Source organism: Phlebotomus papatasi, chromosome 2 (genome assembly GCF_024763615.1).
Source record: "Phlebotomus papatasi isolate M1 chromosome 2, Ppap_2.1, whole genome shotgun sequence".
NCBI lineage: Eukaryota > Metazoa > Arthropoda > Insecta > Diptera > Psychodidae > Phlebotomus > Phlebotomus papatasi.
Window position 1 is genome coordinate 79,104,137 of NC_077223.1, and position 21,084 is coordinate 79,125,220.

At 31.3% G+C, this 21,084-nt stretch overlaps 1 protein-coding gene across 2 annotated transcripts in view; it reads right to left on the reverse strand.

The window, feature by feature from the left end:
* Nucleotides 1-1,700: 1,700 nt before the first annotated feature.
* Nucleotides 1,701-21,084, reverse strand: part of LOC129804574 (DE-cadherin) — a 38,092-nt gene continuing 18,708 nt past the window's right edge. Inside the window, exons 4-5 of one of the 2 annotated variants that reach the window (XM_055851991.1) lie at nucleotides 20,487-20,846; nucleotides 1,701-2,549 (exon numbers count right to left, since the gene is read on the reverse strand). The gene's annotated coding sequence lies outside the window, so the exon portion shown is untranslated. The remainder of the gene's footprint in view (nucleotides 2,550-20,486; nucleotides 20,847-21,084) is intronic. The other variant, XM_055851992.1, reaches the window with a different exon arrangement.

A 21,084-nucleotide genomic window follows, 5' to 3' on the forward strand; every position in this document is an offset into this window, starting at 1 on the left:
TCTTCAGTATTGAATTCTCTTCCATTTGAACTAAAAGAATTGTTGACCTATTTTTCTATCTTTTCCAGGATGTTAAGTTGAAAATTTTGTTCTAAAAGTGCATTTTCTTTTTAGAAAAATTATGAAAAAAGTTACAATTTCACGATTTTTTCGGATTTTCTTTAAATACCAAAACTTATGAGAATTGAATTTTTTTTAGTTGCTTTTTCTCAGGCAAAAATTACGAGGTGTTGATTTCCCGATAAATTAGGGAGTGTTGCGAATAGGTACTCCATTGAATCATTCATTAGTTCGCAATTTTTTGAAATTATTTTCGAAAAAATGCAATTAGGCACATTAGATTATAAAAAACATATTCCAAAGATTTCAAGAAGATCGTTAATTTTTAGCCCTTTTATTAGGGAAACCCTCATAAGAAGTTATCAAAAAAAATTAAGAAGTTAAGCAAAGTGAAGCATTTTCATAAAATGTTTTTTTTTTTACTTACGATTGGGTTTTTTTACTTACCAAAAATATTTTACCCCTTTATTTTATTGAATCTGCAAATAATATCTAAGGATGGAACGGAATATTTTCTTTACTTATTCTTAGCTTTTTCGAAAAGTATAACTAACATTTTTTACAAAAAAAAAACATTTTAATGTAAATATTTGTGAATAAACAAATAAATAAATATACTCTTAAAATTGGGGAGGATTGTATCAAATTTCAGACTGCTTACAATATCGGACATTTGTCCAAATATGTTGTAATTTTTTTGTTTTATCAATTTCTAAAAGTGGCACAATGCCAAAGAAACAAAAGAGCATATTTTCTGCTAATGAGATGTTCCAGAAAAATCATTGAAAGAATTCCGGAAGGATTTCCGGAAGGCTACGAGAAACTTCCTGTCCGATATAGCACACAAACAAATGTCTATATTTTCATTCAATATTAAATGTATTAAGAATAATTTTAGAGAACGCAAATATAACTATTTTTTAATGTTTCAACAACAAAGGACAAGAAAAACTAAAAATATAACATTTCAAGCTTTAAGACTTGGGGTAAACGTGTCCGAAATTTGCTACTTCCCCTATAAATGTTCGGTAAATATTTAAAATTCATGTGATAAAGGAAATAATTAGGAAACATGAATCAACAAAAATAGATCAGTATATTGAAAATTCTTGCACAAAAATTCTATCTAATGGAATATTGCGTAATGCTACTTGAAAGACTCACCAGAGAAAGACGCAAAGCAGGGCGATTGGAGGCGATTTTCCGGCATTTGAATTGAGCCCTAAATTCACTTAATGGTACACAAGAGATGAACCAGATGTTTTTTGGGGAAAATTTTGGTTGATTCTTTCCCAGTCTCCTGAGAAACTTTCTCAGGCAAGTGATTTTGGCCAGGAAGAATCCACTCTCCGGGTGAATTGAATCGTGTCACAATAGTGCAACGCTTAAGTGCAGTCGCTTTTTATTTTTTTCTTTCTTTCTCCATCTCACTCTCTCAATTTGTAGGCCCTGAAAAGAACTGGAACTCTCTTGAAGCTGGAATAACTCATATTATGGTAATAAGTATAGCTAGTTGCGATTCATTGAACTGTGACGTGGACACTATTTAATTTCATTTATCGTCTCCGCTTCACTATTTTCCATTCCGGACGACAGCGATTATGCCTTTGAAAGGTGGAAAGGGCAGAAAAAGAGGAATCTTTCCTTTTCATTGAAATATCTTTATTGGAGAATAGAAAAAAAAAGATCTTTTAAATGTAAAATATGTATATATAAAAAAATTGTGTTAATGAGACAAAATAGATTTTCTCTTTTGATTTTGCAAGGAAATCTGCAAATTCTCTTATATCAATTACATCATCTTATCACTCACTTTCTTTTCACTCGCTCTGCACAATAAATATAACGTTCTTCTTTTTTCCTAGTATTCTCTTTTTTTTATTTACTTTCAGTAATTACTTAAAAAAAATGGAATGATTTCAAATTTCATGATTCACATCGAAAAATTTCACTAACTTCATTTTTGCCAAATTTAATTGCAAATTTTGTTTTTTTTTTTCTCTTTCATTTTACATTGTTTTATCATTCACTTAATATCTATACACATATTCTAGAAATTTTATATTTCAGGCACATTTTTCTTCAGTATTCTATTATGTTCGATTTTTTTTAAATGTTTATAATTTTCAAAAATGATTTCATTTGGAATTTTCTGACACTTTTTTCTCGCCTACACAATTGCTCTTCATTGTCATTTCAATAAAAAAAATTACCTAATAATTCTTATATTTCACTATCAAGGCAGTTTTTCTCTATCATCTTCTATTACCACTCTAAAACCCTATCAAAATCCTAAAATGTTACACTATCTCTTAGAATTAGGATTTCTTACATGTCATTAGTAAACTTACTTCATAAACACTTATAATGTAAACTTTTTTCCTTGATTTTCTGTTGTTTTTTCTTTTTCTTCTAATATTACATGAATATTTTGATTTATTCGCACTTGGCTTTTTTTGAGTTTCTTATCCGATTTTACTGGAAAAAACCTATAAGAAATATTTTTGTGATGGAATTTCGTGAGTGGCAAAAATCTAGGGATTAAATTAATTGCTCTAAAGTTTTAAGGACTAAGGAATTTTGTATAATGTGAGGTTATGTCGAACCTAACCTCAATAAGAAGATTGAATTATTTGTATTTACATAATTTTTCGAGGATATACAGAGCGATTTGCCATATTTTCTGCTGAAATGTTTGCAATTCTATAAGGGAAGAATACTCTGCATCAATCATACCCTAACCTCTCAAATTATTCTTGATTTGCCATTATAAATTTACACGTTTTTTAATTAATTTTATCAATGACTCAGTTCAGTCAATGACTTGCAATGAGTCAGTGGATCATATTTAACCTCTTTTGTAATCAAAATACGATTATACTAAATGTATATTTCATTAAGTTATTAAAATTCAAACAAACCCAAAAATTGGAGCACTTTGTTGTGAAATATTTTGTAAATATAACAAGTAATTTAATAAATTTTCGTAAATGAAATTGATTTTCTTTTATCTTAAGACTTGATGGTTAAAATACCATCAAGTTTTTAAGTTCTCTCATTTAATAACTTTGTGACATTTTGTTACTGCAAAATTTGAATTTACTTTGGAGGGAAAGGTTTGTCATTTGTTTGTTAAAGGACGCTCTTTCATTAAAAATTTAGACAAATCGGCGGCCAACTGATTTACTTTAAGTTTGTCAAAAGGATGTTTTGACTGGACTTCCTGGGTTTGTAATAACCACAAGAATGGAATATTTTCGATCCTTCGATTCTAAATGGTCAAGAGAGAAATATTTTCTTTCCAGAGTACCCTTTTGACAAACAATTTGCTATTTATTTAGAAATCAGAGATATTTGGAATTACGCTTAAATCTTTTTAGTCAAATATTACATTATAATGTCTGTGAACTTACGATTAAAAAAATGACAAAACGCTTTATATAATGTGAGAAATTTTCTTCAAAATATAGCATTTTGACGAGACTTACTTCAAATGCTTAATTTTGATGAAAATTTCTTTTAATGTGTGGGGGCTATAAATCTTAAAATTTGACATAAATATGTCAAAAAGTTTTAATTCCTTTTAGTTTATGTGCAAAATGTCGAATACAATTTATGTTCATAAAATAAGGCAAAGTGCATTCCAAATATTTTTTAAGAACATTGTTAAGCAACCTCTTAGCCAAAATGTGTCCATATCAGACGTAAGATGTAGCTTTACAATTAAACGTGTTAATTTTAATAAGAGGATTTATTTTTGAACGAATTTTAGCTTCAGCCTAATTGATCTTCAGAGTCTCTACACATTGAGGAAAATTTCGTCAAAATTATTTTACAGTCGAGTTCCTCAAATTTGAACTTCTCAAATTTGAACGACGGGTGCATTCAAAATGTAAAATATGAGGTTATGAAAAGAAATTTTGCATGGAGGCTGAATCAGAACTATTTTTCTCTAGTGTTTCCTCAATATTGTCGTATTATATTAATTTCCTCAACAAATTCCACCTATTTAACAACAAATTCAATTGATAAAGTTCTTTAAAGTTATTTTCCTTAATTTAGGAAAAGCGAATTTTACATGAATTGCGTTACGTTTTTGAAAAAATTGTCTAGATTTGAGGAGTAAGAAATGTCATTTATACCCCCCAAATGTTCAAATTTGAGGAACTCTACTGTATTACGGAATTTTGACATTTTCGTCTACATAGTGTAGACAACTTACTTCAAATTTTTTTTTGACGAAAATTGTTTACAATATGTAGAAACCTTTATACGTTATGCCAAATTATTGTCAAAGTGAAGCATTTTGATGTTTTGACAGGCGTTTTACTTCAAATGCCTAATTTTGACCATTTTGACGAAAATTTGTAACAAATGAGGCAATTTATACTGCAAGATTGGATTGAGATTGACTTGTCCAAAAATCGAATTTTGGGACAATTTAATCTCAATCCTCGATGTATATAGTCTCATTAAGGCCACTTACACCGATTTTGTACAATCATGGCTCCGGCACACATTTTAAATCAGAATAATTTCATGAAGTCGAAATTCGCATTCCTTTCTTTTTCACTTGTTTTGCATATGTCTGTCTCATTCTTTCGCACTCTTCTTCTTCTCTTAAACATCTCTTCAAATTCAATTTAGCTCAATCGATTTTGTCATGAGAAAGAATGAGATAGTCATATGCAAAACATGTAAGAAAGAAAGGGTTTCAAATTTCGACTTCATGAACTTTTCCTGATCTAAAAGGTGTGCCGAAGCCATTGCAACCGATTTTGGGACAATTCAATTTCAAGCGAATGCAGTGATCTAAATAGCATCAATGTGTTGAAGCCTTAAGGTCAAATTAGACTCTGGCTGATCCTGAAGAATATTTAACACATAAAATTTAATGCTAAAGGATCACTTTAATTCCAAATCTTATTGGCTTCAGTCAGAACGAATGAACATCCAATCTTCAGTTCTCATCAAAGAGAGGAACAATTTCTACGTCCATTCTAATTTGAACTGGAGACCTTTCGCCTCTTGGACAAGTACTCCACTGCAGTGTTGAATAGTGCACTTTGTAAATAATTGCTACATCGGTTAGCTGTACCAAATTCCGACATAGTTGCATGCAAGTACCAAAGTATTAAGTTTGAAATGTAATATTTTTAATACAAGTCGATTTTTTTGTTACTCCTTTTTAAGGTCTCTACACATTGGAAGCAATTTTTGTCAAAAATTGTTTTGAAGGAATTCGTCTGCATTGTTGTAGATGGAAACGTCAAAACTCTGTCAAAAATGAAATTTTTGACAAAAATCGCTTCCAATGTGTAGAAACCTTTAAGGACTGTTGCATGGTTGGAACCTTGTAGATAGTTTATCGTCTTTGTTTTCACCAAAATCATTCTTAATATATTTTAAAATGAACAAAAATATAGACATAGCTTTGGGTAATATTTCGGACACCTTGATTGTCATAGTTTCTGGCCCTTCCGAAAATCTTGCAAAGTCTTCCAAAGATCATCTCGTTTATCGAAGTGACTTTTTAATTATTTGTTTTTGATAATCTTTAAAGTATGCTAAAACTAAAAATTCATGGAAATTTGAGGAACAAAGGAAGTGTACGAAATTGCAAGCTGGCCGAAATTTGATACAGTTACCCTATATATGATTCTGGGCTGATCCTTTACCGTCAAACTTTACGGGCTAAATATTCTCAAGGATCAGCTTGAGTCTATTTTAGTTTTTTTTGTCTTTTAGATGAGGATAATTCGTAAAACTATGCAACAACATTTAGAAAAATGCTTTTAATTTAGTTTTTAATTTGATTTTGCGCCTGTAATTTAGGTAAAAGTGGTAAGTCTTTTTGATGTTTTTTTTTAATATTTAGATGACAAAAGAAAAACTCAAAGGTCTTTAAATGATTTAACAATATTCTAGAGGTAGAAGACTCACACAGACTCTGTCTTTTGCAATTTTTTCCATTTCATATTTATTTCGAAATTGCAAACATTCCCATTAAATGAGATTTAAATCTGGAGTCTGAAACCTTCGAAAGAAAATACCCTAAGACTTGGGAATTCTCATAAAAATTTATCGCTAGATTTTTGCCACTCTGTTGTACCTCAGTGTAATATATCTTTGTCATAATTAGGGGTGTTAAATTTGAATAGTTTAAGACACTTCATGTTAAAGGCAAATTTCCGTTTATCTCTTTTTCTCTCTCTCTCAACACATCTCATAAATGCACTTGTTGCAGTGAATGATAAATTCATCAGACCTTATGGCATTATGATGGAATTTACAATAAAGAAAACACATTTAAACAAAAAAGAAAAACCACAAAATTCCCAGAAGAATTATGATTAGTGACGGACATGAGGGAGGCAGTCAAACATTTTTTCGCGCAAATAAATGGATTAAAATTAATTACAGACGGACGGTATACTTAATTTTTTTTCTCTCCTAATCATTTGTACTATATGAAATGTTTAATTTTGCCCTTTTCATCATCCCACATTACATTTTTTTTATCTCTATATTTCATATTAATATTTTACCGTCACGCGAAATGCAAAAATTTCGGTGGAATCATCCTATATACTGTCCATTTAGCTGCGACGCCCTTTTTACGACCAAACAGCACAAAAACTATTCTTTTTTTTTATTCCCTTTTATCATATGTTTTTTATACGTTCTGTTAAGGGAATACAAGAAAATGTATCATTATTAAGGGTGAGGCTCAATTTTTGAGCAGGAAAAAAATAACCCGTATGTAGTAAAATGTATCTGCTTCTCTTCTCCCCTATTAATATTTCGTCTTTCTTCTGAATTGTAAAAAAAAACGTAAGTTTCGATGGTTTGAGGGAAATAAATAAATTTTCGTCCAAAGTGAGGGACAATAAAAAGTGTCAAAATAGATGTTGAAGTCTTGTAAAAAAATATATGAGGATAATCTCTTGAACAATTTACGCAATTCCCTTTCCATAAAATATATAGTGGTTCTTGTGTAAATTGCCACCCCTTTTTATGCTATATCATATTTTTTTTTTACTTCGTCTGCATTAAAATTTCACACACATTTATCTCTTTCACCCTTCCAATTTAGGTTTCTCATGTTCAGGAAGAAAAATTATACATGAAAAACCACAGAGAATCCTACCACACTGTACACATTTCAATAATATTTCTCTCATTTTATGTTCCACATAAAATTTCCACCTAAAGTACCTACTTAAAATATAGTCATAAATTATAATCCTAACCCTTCCCAAAAGAAAACAAATAAAATTATGTATACATAGTCCAATATCTTTTTAAATGTTGCCCTTTTCACTTTAATATGCCGTTATACTTTCTTTCCGAAAAAAGGAAATAAATCCCATGTTCTTGATAGGAGAATTAAACCCTTAATAATTCTGTGGCAATAAGAATTAATGGAGAATTTTCTTTGGACATTTTTCTCTACACTCCGCACCCTCTTCATTAATAAAAAAAACGCACTTGACAAATCCCTATATCCTACACAAAAAAAAATGTTTTATCAATAATCACGAATTACTATCCTACATCGATAAAATTTCATCCCTATTATATGCATATTATTTGAGTCACTGGAGACATATTTGAAACATAATTTCATTTAAAAGAAATATAATAGTTTATCTTTTTGATTATTTTCCTAAGGCCGCACATTATTAGCTTTTCCTCAAGTTTTAGCGCATATTTTGGCACTCTTCTCTATGCTGCATACAGCAAAAAAACCGGTGTGAATTTCCTCTCGCTAAATACACAACAAAATGTGTTATTCGAGTATTCTCTTGTTGAAATGGTCTTTTTTTGGAAGATGAAATACAATCTATGTAAACATTTTTTCTCATATATGCTCATCTATAATGTTTCTTTTATACTGAATGTAGCTCAAAGTGCGAATTAATGGATAAAATAAATTACTTGTCGATTGATAAAAGTATGAAAATTCTTTAACTACGTTGTTCTCAATTGGCGAAATGTTTATTTGGACATTTATTGCGGAAACACATTAAGGGAGCTATTTAACTTAGTTGATTCACAGCGAAACTTATGAAATATATTTTGTTGTCAAATTGATGACTTTGAAGACATTTGCAGAAAATAATGCCCAACGCACAATAACTTTTGTTTAGTAAACATGTTTTTGACATTTTAATGACAGTGAGTGAGATCTAGATCTAGTTATCTTCTCGTTCATTCTCATGGGAAATTGTGAAAACATGTTTACAAACAAAAGTTATTGTGTTTTGGGCATAATTCATGAATTTTGCTGACAGTTTAAAATCAGGCCTGAGCTATAAAAGCCGATGTGAATTCGGTGATGCCTGTTGGCATTCTTCGAAATGCCGCAAAAATTCACGCGGAGAAATTGAGGTTTTTTAATGTGAAAATTGCTTAATTTCTTAAAGTTAAGTCATTTTCACAAGAAAATCCTTTTAATAATTTAGTTGAATACAGCTATTTGGGTTAATTGTGAATACCTATCGATATTGCAACAAAAACATTGGGATATAATTTTGAACTGTAAGACTCATATTCTTTTGAGCTGTCTCAAAATTCAGGATAGGTTTGAGAAAAATCCTTTTGTACAACAATTATTTTGGTTAATAAGGAATGCAAAAGTACATATTACAAGAATAGACACGACCTGCTAATATGGATAAAATAGAGAAGAAAATATTTTGTGGCATTTTAGAGATTTTTTGCAACCGCAGCGCCTCCAGATGTTTGTCAAGTGAGTTATTTGTGTCTCTATATCTCTCTCACAGTTGAATTGCACGCGATTTAAGAACTTTCCATTTGAAGTGATATTTGCATTTAATTTCTTTGTATTTCTGCAAGATTCAAGTAAAAGGATGTGTAATGAACAGCTATCCGTCTTCCGACAAAGATATCAATAAGACAATTTCTTTCTATATGAGTTTTATTTCTCTTATGTCTTCTTGGCGCAAAAATATTTATCATGGCACCGTGAATGAGCGGGATTAGTGTTACCGTATGTCTATCTGTAATTTCCATTAAAATTATCAACACAAAATTTCCAAAATTTCCAAAATTTCCGATATTACACGAGTTTTAACGAACACAGGTCTGGTTTAAATCGTTATGTTGATACGGTTATATACGTAATATACCAATAATAGCCAATATACGTAATGGGTCCTGTTCTTTTACTTGGCCATTAGGTTAAGAAGAAAGTTCTAGATTATGGTAATCCTAACCTCTCTAACCTAAAAAGAATTCAAAATATATTTGGTTCTTTAAAATCACAAAGTATCAAATTCTAACCTCAGAAACAAGAAAGATTCTGAAGAAATAAAATATTTCTGGAGTGTTAAATTCTAACACAAAAGCTCTGGCCATTTTTAAATCATCGAAGAAAATTGCATGTTGGTTATATTAAGTCTAACCTCAAAAGAGTCTGATGTCTAAACTGAAAAAATGCTCTTTTTTAATTTTAAATCACTTCTTTTTTTCAATTAAAATTTGTTTTTAAACTTATTGGGGAAAATTGAAAGTTACATTGAACTCGAAAATTAAAAGAATTTACGTCATATTTTAGGAATTTGTGTTACCTAACCTCAAATTCTCGAATAAGTCCAGTTATATTGGACTTCTAGATTTTCTGTCATTAGATAGCTTTTTTTGACATCAACGCATTTCATGATACAACCTTTAAACCTCTTCTAATCATCCTTTTTCAAAGATAAAAGAGTGTTTATTTTACACATCCAAACACAATCTCTTTAATTGTATGCATGAAAATTTAGCTTTTCGTAGATTTTTGTCGTTCATAGATTTCAAAAATCCTAAAACTCTGGATTTTTTACTTTTAATTTTGAAGCTTTATTTAATATTGATTTCAATTTACTGTACGTTACGACTACTCTAAAAATTTCTATGCAAAGATTTTCCTATTTTATAATCATATCAAAACATTCTCTTACTTTAAAAGTCGATTTACTCTTTATAATACTGATAAAAACTTTCGTTGGAACGTTTTCAATTTGGAATGCAATACCTAATCATACTACGTATTTGAAGTAATTCTCACTTTTATAGAATATAGGGTAAGTGTGCCAAATTCCGGCCAGCTTGCAATTTCGGCCACCTTTTTTCTTCCTCGAATTTCCATGAATTTTTAGGTTTTACATACTCTAGAGATTATACAATGCAAAAGAATGACAAAAAATGTAGCTTCGACAAACGAGATGACGTGAAAAAGGCATTGGAAGAATTCCTAAAGGGCAAGGAACATGAGAAGGAAGGCGTCCGAAATAGGGCACCAAAGCTATGTCTACATTTTTATTCATTTTAAAATGTATAAAGAATGATTTTCATAGTAAATAAAGACGATAAACTGTCTACAAGGTTCTATGCAACACTTCTTAAGTAGAAGGAATGAAAAAAATCAATTTCTATTAAAGATATTATATTTCAAACTTGAGACTTTGGCGCTTGCATGCAACTATGCCGAACTTTGACACACTTACCCTAAGTCGCAAGAAAATGAATAAATACAGTAGGGAAAGTATTTTAGACTTCGCAAACACTCTGGATTCGGACATTAGATATTTTTCTCATATTCCATTAATAATTCTGACCTATATCAATGGTTTATTTTAATAGTTACTTTGAAGTTACGCATTTACTGAAAAAATAGGTTAGATTAATTAAAGGAATGCGAGAAAAATTTGAAGTGTTCGAAACCGGAATGTGTGCGAAACATTTTATCATGGAAAAACTATTATTTAGGATGAGTGTACCAAATTTCGCCACAGTTACATGCAAGCGCCAAAGTCTTAAGTTTGAAATGTAAAAAATTGATTTTTTTGTTACTTCGTTGAGTATTATATAAAACCTTGTAGGTAGTTTATTGTGTTTGTTTTCTCCAAAATCATTCTTAATAAATTTTAAATTGAATAAAAATATAGACATAGCTTTGTGTACTATTTCGGCCACCTTGATTTTCATAGTCCCTTGCCCTTTCGGAATTCCTCCAAAGTCTTTTTCGCATTTTTGTATATAATTTCTAAAGTATGCAAAAACAAAAAAAATCATGGAAATTTAAGGAACAAAAGAAGTGATCGAAATTGCGAACTGGCCGATATTTGGTACAGTTATTCTAACCGCTTAGACAATTAGAATTTTTATGATCTAAGGCGAAATGAATAGGTAATTTCATGGCCAAAAACTTCACTGGAAATACAAGGTTAGTACGACCACCGCAAGTGGCGCCTAAGTCGCAATTTTAACTTTAGTCTTTCCCGTGTTAATGCCGTAAGCAGCTTCTCTTATGGCCTCTACACACTAGAGATAATTATGTCCATATTGAAGAGTTTTTCCTACACAAGCTTAGGAAATATGCTTCAATATGGCAATAAATTTCTCTAGTATGTAGAGGCCATTATAGCCTCTACACATTAGAGAAATTTATGTCCATATTGAAGCAAATTCCCTACACTTATGTAGGAAAAACTCTTCAATATGGACATAAATTTCTCTAGTGTGTAGAGGCCATTAAAGCGGTATTTCTTTTTCCATGGCCCCAACACAGCATTTAGTGTTGGAGTTCAAAACACAATTGACGAATCTCACAATCAACGTGCTAAAAAGCATTGAGCTGTTGCAATATATAAAAGTTACAAATGAAAAGGGTGTGCCTTTTACTATCAAAAGGAAAAGAGATTCTGAATAACTCAAAAAAAAGGTTATTTAAATGAAAAATTTCCCAATATATCTCAAATTATGCATTTTCACTGCAAAATTTATTCACAATTTGACCAATTTTCTTCATCGTCACCCCATAAAAAAGTCTTTTTTTTCGCACACAAAATCGAGAACAATATTGCAATAGAATTTTCACAGAGGCAATGAGACATACACACGGTGCATATGGAATAATTTAGCATATAGAAAATTCACATAGTAGTTGCAGCATTGGCAAAAAAAAGAGACAAGAGTGTTGCGCAAGAAATTGAGGTAAAGAACACGAAACAGTCTTTTGACTTTGCTGTAAATGAAATTATGCTCAATATATTCTTTCTTTCCTTCTATTTTTTTTTTAGTTTCTTTCACGTCTCTTCCCAATCTAATGACCCTGTAAATCTTTCACTCTACTTCTTTTTTCTTTGCATTTCATTTTTCCATCTCGCATCATTCACAATTGTTATTATCTACTACGACATTAAGGCATACATGTTACATTGTATAGGAATTTTGTTTTTACATCAATAATTACTTATTTTTTTTCGAAGAAAATTATAAAATGAGAAAAATAGTTCTTTCTCACTTCCAAAGGCAAAATTGGTGCATTTTCATTCACACTGCAATTGAGTTGATATTTTTCTCTTAATGTATTTTCAGTATCTCTCATCGCATTATCAATTTTTTTTCTCCTTTCTTCTGTGCCTTCTCTCGATGGAAATTGTATTACAATTTCTTCTTTGTTTTCACTGAGTGAAAAATTTAATTGAAAAATTTCTGGTTGAATGTTGCAGAAGGAAAAAAAAGTAAAATAATGGAATGTTTTGCATTTCAATGAGGCATTCTTTTTCTCCCACATCCCCCTATATCTCCATTAAAATCCAACGACAACTCTTTAAATCATTTCCCAAGCGTCAATCGCTGAGTTAAAACAATCAAATTGTGGATGAAAATTAATTGGTGTCATGTGTAAAGCACGCTTAAGTGTTTAAAACACTTTTTTTATTATATTTATTTATTTTTGCTCATTGTGCAACGATTGCCTTCGCGCTCTGGAGCAAACATGCAAGAGGAGGAGAATCTGGGAAAAATTACTTTTGAATGATGTGACTAAATGGGCTGTACTTTTGGCATGCGACTCTCTTGCCATGGAAGATTAATGCCATGCAGAGAGAGAGAAAGATTGTTGCTACTGTTCCCCCGGAGATGATTGTTGATTTGTTTGTACAGCAGTCACTCAGCAAAAATGCTCCACATGAATTTTCATCCGTCAATCTCCTCATAATACAAGGCAAAAGAGAAAGAGGAAGAGGAGGAGGTTCATCTCAATAGAAAATTTAAGAGGGAGATCATATACAAAAGAACCTCTTCATGTTATTCTTATTCCCTTGACCATTTTCATCATTCCAGCCCATTCATATCATTCCCTCATGTGTAAACAGAATAAATCAATTTCCCTCCACTTAGTCTCAAGCCTCAAAAATTCCCCTTTGTCAGCTCCCGAAAAGACAAACAATCCCATCTGAGACGAATTTAACACGAAAAAGGGGTTAACAAATCACTCAAAAGATACGCAAAACCACCATAAACTTAATTTTTGGTAAAGGATATCTAAAATCTGTATCTAAGTGCTTTGATATTTATTTACAAAAATCGATCGCACTATTTATTCTTGATACTGCTACTTATATAAATAATTCAACAATCTTGAAAAATAGTGCATCTATTTTTGGACAGTATTTGCTTTAAAATCAAATCAAAGTCCCCAGAGGACAGAAAAAAAATCTTTTTATAGCACATATTTCATTTATAGCTCAGATTATCGGAAATATTATAGCACTGATTTTGGCGCTGGAATTTCCAGTACATAACTACTGGCAAATTATTAAATCACCTGTTCCGCCTATTCCATAAAAATTATAACAAAAGCTGTTAAACGTGAAAGTTTATAGGAATTGAGTATCAATTTTCATAGGACGAGTACTATAATCTGACAATCTGTTAGGATAGTGTCATATCCTGTAACTATTTTGAATATTGTTTTTTTTTTCAAATGGATATTAATGTTCCTTCCAAGCTATGTCCTTGCTTTTTATAGTTCGATTTCATAGGAATATTATGGTAATTGAGTGTCAATTTTTATAGGACGAGTACTATAATCTGACAATCTGTTAGGATAGTGTCATATCCTGTAATTAATTTCAATATTGTTTTTTTTTTCAAATGGATATTAATGTTCTTTCCAAGCTATGTCCTTGCTTTTCATAGTTCGATTTTATAGGAATATTATGGGAACTGAGTGTCAATTTTTATAGGACGAGTACTATATTCTGACAATCTCTTAGGATAGTTTCATATCCTGTAACTATTTTCAATATTGTTTTTCCCAAATGGATATTAATGTGCCTTCCAAGCTATGTCCTTGCTTTTTATAGTTCGATTTTATAGGAATATTATGGGAATTGAGTGTCAATTTTTATAGGACGAGTACTATAATCTGACAATCTCTTAGACAGAAAAAAATATTTTGTAAAATTGTACGAACTTATTTGTGGGTTATACGATTCACGAGCATTTCGTAAGTCTGCCATAGGATTTCACAAACATTTACCAACAATTTTACAAAATATTTTTTTCTGTGTAGGACAGTTTCATATCCTGTAACTATTTTCAATATTGTTTTTCCCAAATGGATATTAATAATAAGCTATAATAATAATAAGCTATATGTCCTTCTTTTTTTATAGTTCAATTTTATAGGAATTTTATGGGAATTGAGTACCAATTTTTATAAGACGAGCACTATAATCTGATAATCTCTTAGGATAATTTCATATGCTGTTATTATTTTCCCGATGAATATATATCCCTTTCAAGCTAAGTTCTTGTTTCTTTATAGTTTGATTTTATATGTTTTCTTAAGAAAATAATTCACCGACAGCGTATAAGAAAGTACTCCTGGTTTTCCTATAATTCCTAGGTATTAAAACGAGTAGGGAGACGTGGGGCTACTTTGAGCTGTGGGGATACATTTATAAATGACTTTTTCGCCTATTTCTAAATGAAACTAGTCCTTATAATTATTTTATTTGGATCCACAATTAATGTGTGTGTCCAAATTACATCATGTTAAAACCTAGTTTCCTTTAGAAATATAGGAAAGAGTGCAAAAGTAGAGCAAAGTACCTAGTCCCGATTTTTTTTTAATTCTAGTTTTTTTTTTCAATTTTCTGCTGTCGTCTGATTCACGAACTATGATTTGACAAATTAAACTTGTTAAAATAATTCACAATCTAAAATTTATAGGAAGAATTTTATAGCAAACATTTCTGACGTCAAAGTAACATTCCATGATTTCAAAGGTTTATAAGAATTTTAAAAATACTTTCTAATAGCACTTGTAAAATTTATCAACTTCTCTATTCATTTTTAAATGTATTTTACAAATAGCTGGAAATTTTATAGCAGAAATTATGTAACACAGTTTTTAATACAAATATTGGGAAAATTATTTTTATAGCAGATTCGAACCTTTTCTAATTGTCGTTCAATGTTTCCGCGATTTTAGCCATCGTCTTCAAGATATATAAAATTATGGTAAAAAATTATAGCACAAGAAGACACCAATTAAATCGTCAATGTATTAACCTTAAAAATTAAGAAGGTTTTAGCATTTATTCAGCATTTTGAATAAAATTCCCGGAAACTAGAATATCATTGGAAAAAACACTTTTATAGCACAGATTTCAACGTACTATTTACCAATGATTGCCCCTCATCAAACCATAGTGATTTATCCACCCCTCGACCATTGTTTACTTTTGCGATTCAGAGGGAAGATCCTCGTAAATTTTCCCAGACAAGTCGTGTGGCATTTTTGCAAATACCCAACACCCCAGTGAGATTTTACTGAAATATTGAGCGTCATTAGCTAGGAAAAAATGGTTAATTTCGAAAGAGATCAAGGGGAGTGAAATGAGACTGAAAGTGTGTAGAAAATTCAAATAAATCAATCTCACATTTGATTCCTTGTACACGCATTCTTTCTCACTTATCATCGACACGGCATGAATTTTTGAGGGAGCTTAGTGTGAAGAAGAAATAGAAAAAGTAATCCCCATAATATCTCCAGAGAGAAAACTAATAATAAACTACATTTTCCAGTGCTCGTTAAGTGATTCCTTGTCGTTTGAGCATGTTCTACAAGATCTTTTTTTTCTTTTTCTACATTACAGTGGTTTTTTTCCATCATTTTGTTCTAACATGGGTTAAAAAAGTCAATTGAATGTGGAAAGAACATGGTTTACAAAGAGGAAATCAGGGATAAAAATCCAATGGCAATATATGTAAAGTATATGTGGGGAAAATTATGTTTATTGAGGAGCATTAACGCTGTTCTGACGATATAGTTCTTCTTTTTTTTCAAACCAACAATCACATTTACAAATCGTCTCACCAAGACCAGACAGCACTAAAAAAAATTTGCTCTGAATTCTAAATTATGCAGGGAAAAAGGAGAGACATATTCATACATGAATACTTTGAAATACAACATATATCCATATAAATATTGACGATGGAGAACAATAAGCAAAAAAACGCGTTGTATTTACAGTTTTTCTCTAAATGCTTGACTCTCTTTCATAATACAACCTACAATCTTTTACAGGTTGTTGAAGGCTTCATGCGATTTGTGAAAAAGTACAAATTTTGACGTATTTTTTGGTAGATTATACGGTATACGAACGTTTCGAGAGTATCCTAATTTAGGTTCTATTACGAACAAACGAGCAAAATATTTTTTGTCATATTTTTAACGCAACTTAATATTTTTGTTAATTTTTTTAAGGAGTGTTGTTTAGAACCTTAAGTTTATCGTCTTTATCTCCTCTAAATATTATTCTTAATGCACTTAAAAGATGAATAAAAATTATAGACATTGCTTTGAGGAAAATTTCGTCCACCCTGATTCTCATAGTTTCTTGCCCTTCCTGAATTCTTCTAAGGTATTTTCCACATCTCGTTCTTTTTGTGCTTTGTACTACCTCTAGGGAATAAAAAAAACGAAACTATGGAATTTTCAGAAGCAAAGTGGGCGAAATTAAAAGCTAGCCGAAATTGTAAGCTGGCCGAAATTTGCGAGAAAAATTTCGTCCACCCTGATTCTCATAGTTTCTTGCCCTTTCTGAATTCTTCTAAGGTATTTTCTACATCATCTCGTTTTTTTTGTGCTTTGTTGTACTACGTCTAGGGAATAAAAAAAACGAAACTATGGAATTTTGAGAAGCAAAGTGGCCGAAATTATAAGCTGGCCGAAATTGCAAGCTGACCGAAATTTGCTACAGTGCTTTTATAACCCCTCACTGAACATTAAGAAAGCGCATTAAGGTGCCATTTGTGGGCAGTTAAACGAATAACCAACAAAATTCTCCATTACGAGATTTTGCCAGGGGTCAGTTCTCCATTTCGGATTACCGATGCATCCTGGCCACTAATTGGGCCCCTTGTGCTTCCCCACTCATATTCTATCTTATCCCCCGATACGGATAGCCGCTCTATATCACAGCTCTGTGGGCAACCAATGCCGCTACTATATCACAGCAACCCTTCTCGGTGTGTGTGTTTGGATCATCATCATTATGGGCTTTGCGGGCGCGCGGCGACCAGGGCCATTTGCGTTTAGATTGTGTTTGGATCAGTGACAGTGAATATTTGTATCGACTGAAGTACCACTTTCATGTCGAAATTCGTTCTCGTACCACCCTCTATTTTTTAGGCGATTCACGTTTTTGCCAACATGCACCATTGGCATTACTATTCATTCATTCACTGGACGAATTCAAAGCCGATATGGCATGAAAAATCTTTTCCCGCTGTTGCTCAGCTTTGAACCCGAGACCTCACAGTGATAGAGCTACTAATCTATCGACTGGCCCACTTGAGGCTCTTTCATTACGAGTAGGGTAAATGTCCTAATTCAAAACCATTTTCAGACTCTTTAACTTTGACAGAAGATTCAACACATTAAGTTCATATTTTTTCTAAAGAGAATTACATAAATTTGCTCCTTGACTCTTCTAGAATGTTACTGTTTAGTGAAAATTCTTTAGATATAATTTGAAAACTTCTTAAATAAAAGAAAAATACACGAGCGTAAAATGCTTCTATTGGAAACATATTAATCCAAATGGAGACAAGGGAAAGTATCTAATTGGAGACAAACAGTGCACAGTAGACTCTCTCTCAATCGGCTCTTTTTCAATCGGGCGAAAATTTTGTTGACAATTTTCACGTTTAATTATGAAGCTAATTTGCTCAAATTCGCTATTGTTCCTCCTATTTTATCGTGATCCTTTATAATTGAGCGCTTTTTGTGGAATTTACAAAGGCTTTGACGCCCAAATCTATCGATAAACCGGATGACATTTCGCCCCAAATGCCCATTTGAAAAAGAGTCTACTGTATAAGTGAAACCGCGACGAAAGGCTTCCAAAACCTTGTTGAGTTGCTCTTGAGTGCAGGATTTGTTCTTATTCCTGGTCTTTTCTCCTTTCCCATCTAAAACAATAGGAAAGTCTCTCCAAAAAAATCATATTTCCGGGGTTTCCTATTGAAGCATTTGCGGACACTTCAGAAAAAAAGCCTTTTTGTTCACGAAATAGGTAATTATTTCATTTGAAAACTTTACGTACCGTTAACAATAAAGATTAGCACTTAATTTACCTAAAATTAGCCAGAAATATGACATAAATGTTAAACAAAACGAATAAACAACAGTCACTTTATTGTGTTTTTCATTGGAAAACATGGTCGATCGATGAAAAATTCGATGGTGAAAAGGTACACTTTTAACTTTTCTGAGAAATTAACAAATTAAAATTTGTGAATATGAATGGATTTTCGCTTTATTTGGAGCAAAATTAACTAAATAATGAAATTGTGGTATAGAAAATACTTAAATATAATAATTTAGTACTGCATTTATCATGAAAAAAATGACGTTTCCATTTGGAGTAGTGAAAAATTTCCATTTGGAGCAGGTTTTGAATTAGCTTAATTTACCCTAACTTTGAACGATTCGGTAGAATTTCCGTAGGTCTATTGATAAAAATTTCATAATTTTGAATATGATACACAGAAAAAAAATATTTTGTAAAAATGTTCGTAAATGTTTGTGAATTCCTATGAGGGACTTACGAAATGGTTGGAAATCGTATAACCCACAAACAAGTTCGTAAAAGTTCGTACTTTTTTCACAAACATTGTTCATAACATGATCACTTGACGAGCATTTTTTGTGTTTTTACAAACATTTGTTCGTAAATGTTCGTAAACACACAAAAAAATGTTCGTAAAATTTTGTCATTTGTACGTACATTTTACGAACATTTACGAACAAATGTTTGCAAAAGTACAAAAAATGCTCGTCAAGTGATCATGTTATGAATAATGTTTGTCAAAAAAGTACAAACTTTTACAAACTTGTTTGTGGGTTACGATTTACGAGCATTTCGTAAGTCCCCCACAGAAATTCACAAACATTTACAAATATTTTTACAAAGAATTTTTTTCTTTGTAATTTCAATCAAATTTTATATTTACCCATATAAAATATTTTTTATGCCATTACGTTCTCTGATTGGCCAGAGCAAGAGAACACTCAAAAAGCTTTAGCCAATAACAGAACAAGATGGAATTAAAATATTTTATGCGATCAAATATTTAAGCGAATGTGAATCTCGCATCACATCCAATGCATCCGACCCAAGACAGACCCTTTAGTCTGTATTTTTTCCGGCATTCCCTGCAGTTGACTCTTTTATTACGAAAAAAAAAACCATTCCGTTTGCTAACAATCTCCCCTCTTTATGTGCCATTCCTTCAACTCTCCCTTTTTAACGCCAAACAGCCAAAAGAATCTTTGGGAAAAAAAACTGCTTTCTTCAGCGAAAAATTCTCCCATTTTAGATCCTGTTTCAGACATTCTCATCCGCCAACATTAATAATGATTTCTTTAAGTCGTTGCGGATTTGGATTTTGTTTTCGTCTTCCTCCAACTTCAATCTCAATTTAATATTGTGCCTCACACATGACAACTTCTTTTGTCGCGCAAGTTCTTTCACCACGACGACGATATACCCAACATTCTTATTCTTATTCCCTTTTACACAATATTCATTGTTTCTACATTGTCGTTTGGTATTAATGGAGACAGAGAGAAAAAGAATTGAAAAAAAAACCAAAATTATTCTATACCAAAGATTTCTTTTCCCCATTATGCATAATAGTTGCCTTCGTTGCCTTGATATGGACGTTAATTTTTCCTCATCTCAACCACTCTTAAGGGAATAAAAATACCGATTATAGAGAGTTGGAAGTGAATAGTTGTAATTATGATAGACTATAGAGAGAAAATTCTGTCTCGTCGTCAAAGACAAAAAAAAAAAAATAAAAATAGGGAATAAAATTACATGAATAGAATTGGTCACAATGGTGAGGGAATCCCTTTTTGTGAAAGGTGATATTATAATCGTTTTATGGTCTTCTTCAACAAAAGATAAAGAATATTATTCACTGAGATTTCTTTCATAAAAAAAATCCCCAGGAATAAGGGTGAAGATGGTGTGTATCATGTCTCCGAGGACAAATAAAGCTACATTGAATATTTATGCATCTCAAGGGGAAGATTAACTTCTTACCCTCAAGTAGCACAGCCACAAAAATATGCAACATGCCTTCAAGTAATGTAAACATCCTCTTTAGGATTCCCTCTTTCACTCTCTCTCTTCTACCCCATCTCATCATAATCTTTCCATAATTTTTCTTTATACTTTTGCGTTCACTTAATATTAATCACAAATCAGTCTTAACCACTATATTATATTCATTACATTTTTCTCACAATGTTTTTTTTTTTCATCTTCTCCTTTTTTGTCGTATTATTTACGATGTCGCAGCAATTCACTTTTCTTTTCTACTGTCACTCATTCACAATCAACAGAATTGCTTCTCAGCAGTGCATAAAATTTATATCTCCACTTTTTTTTATCTTAGTTTGTCTACGATGACCAGCATAATTATTTATCCACAATTCGATTTTTTTTTTTGGAATGGGAAAAAGGGGAAAAATTTCTCATGTTAATAAATAGAAATAAATTGATATCAATCACAATCAGAGTTGGATAGAGCTCTTCCAGTAAATTTCAGCATTCTTTTTTTCTGTTTCAATTTTCAAGTCACAGGAAATTATTCAGATATTGAATTTCAAAGAAAGACTTTAGATTCTATCTAAAGACT